Genomic DNA, 1,874 nt, shown 5'->3' on the forward strand with positions numbered 1-1,874 from the left:
TTTAAAATAAGACAGACATTCAGTTCTGGCAAATTTAAAACAATAAGACTTCGTACAACTTATATTAGCCACAAGAAGAGTTTAAATCAACCAAGAAAGACAGCAGAAGACCCAAAGGACCACACAACTGTCACAGAGAGAAGACCTCTCTTCAGACCAAGGCCTGTATGAATTTATCCATGGACTAAAACCTCAGAGAAACAAAGGAGGATATCAAACATCAATCATCAACGAATAAGGAAGAGTCCCAGAAAGTAAGGAAAGCACTTTTGAAACAATCAGCAATATTTACTTCAGGAAGAATATTTTGGATGTTTTTTCATACAGCAGTGTCAATGAAGATGGTCGTTTTGATCTTGTTTTTACAGTCTATGCACTGGTTTTGATCAATATTTTAATATTGTGGACATTTTGATCAATATTCAGAAGAACTCTCAAAAACAAACAAAGAGACCATTTTTTTCAGTTGTTTGTTTACATTCGAAAACCAGTGATGGCCGCTGCAGCATGCAGGCCCCACCCTTTGTGTACCCTCAGAAAAGCTCTGAGCATTCTAAACAGCTCCACAGGCAGAAACAGATCAAGGACAATCCTGAAGCACTGTTTGCTGACTATGACGCATAGTTCAATGTCCAACCTGCTCTTCTACACTGAAAACAGCTCCTTATGGCATAATGCTTTCTGCCAACACTTCACCTTCACCACAAAAAGAGGCATCTGTAAAGGCAGACAGATCCTGGTATTTGAAGATGCTGAAGGAAATGAGGAATCAAGAATTTTATCTCTGAACTTCTACCACAACGGCACTGTCATGATCCAAGGCTCGGAGCCTGCCCTCCAAGCATTTGCAGTTGCCTTTATACAAATTAAACAGCAGGCACATCTTAATACAAGTTTCATGCAGGATCATAAAGATATAAATACAAACTCTTCTGCTGTAAAAGACATCCAAAAGAAGACAACATCTGCAACAGCCTTAAATTCAATCTCCCATGTCAAAAATTATAGATACATTTTCACTCCTGGAAATAGATATGGTGAAGCTAAAATAATTAATAATGTCCCAGCTAAAAGACAACAGCAACTTGGAGCAGCTTAAAAAGGACATGATGAATTTAAAACAAGAGACTGAATACCTGCAGACAAACAAAGAACAGATGTCAAAGGAACTTCACCAAGCTAGAGAAGAGCTGAAGGAATTCAAATCAACTTTCAGAAGACAGATAACAGAAATTAAAACAGAAATGCAGGAAGAACTGTCTGTGTTGAAATCTTCAACACAAGGATGAACTTATAAATAATATAAAGGAATAACTTCTTCATGTTTCATCGTCCAAAGGATCTCACGCTAAACACCTGACCTGTCTAGAGACCCCCACTGACAATCAGCAATCACCTGCATAGGATGAGCCTCACTCTTCATCAGATCCACAGACCAAAGCCCACAGCACTGTGCCACCCAACCCCACCCAAACAGAAGCTCTTATTCTCATCGACTCCAATGGAAAATATATTAATGAGAAACTCTTGTTTCCAAAAATGAAAGCACAGAAAATGTGGTGTCCAAATCTGAATGAAACTTACAAGCACATCATAATCCAGACAGGGACTAATGACTTACGGGCAGCGAAGGGCAACGTGGCTCCTGTGCTCAGAAAGGTGGCCCTCAGAGCCTTATAACGCTTCCCAGAAGCTAAAATAACTCTGTCCATGTTACTGCCACGGAGTGATGTGCCTCTTCACGTGATCCATGGAAACAATGCACAACTCTCCAGAGCCTGTGCACTCATTTCAAATGTTCACCTGGCTTACCATAAAGACATTCGGCCCCATCATATGTATGACTACATACACCTCAACAAGAAAGGAGTACA

General features: G+C 39.9%; 1 protein-coding gene and 1 long non-coding RNA gene across 2 annotated transcripts in view; one reads left to right on the forward strand and one right to left on the reverse strand.

The window, feature by feature from the left end:
• The window catches only part of LOC107571352 (uncharacterized), a 1,933-nt gene extending 72 nt beyond the window's left edge, over positions 1 to 1,861 (forward strand). Inside the window, exons 2-3 of the long non-coding RNA XR_001607171.1 lie at positions 467 to 472; positions 1,671 to 1,861. This is a non-coding gene — a long non-coding RNA (uncharacterized lncRNA). The remainder of the gene's footprint in view (positions 1 to 466; positions 473 to 1,670) is intronic.
• Positions 1 to 1,874, reverse strand: part of LOC107571351 (macrophage mannose receptor 1-like) — a 51,889-nt gene that overhangs the window by 29,843 nt on the left and 20,172 nt on the right. The window lies entirely within an intron of this gene.

The sequence above is a fragment of the Sinocyclocheilus grahami genome, unplaced genomic scaffold, assembly GCF_001515645.1.
Source record: "Sinocyclocheilus grahami isolate Dianchi unplaced genomic scaffold, SAMN03320097.WGS_v1.1 scaffold1582.1, whole genome shotgun sequence".
In the NCBI taxonomy this organism is placed as follows: domain Eukaryota; kingdom Metazoa; phylum Chordata; class Actinopteri; order Cypriniformes; family Cyprinidae; genus Sinocyclocheilus; species Sinocyclocheilus grahami.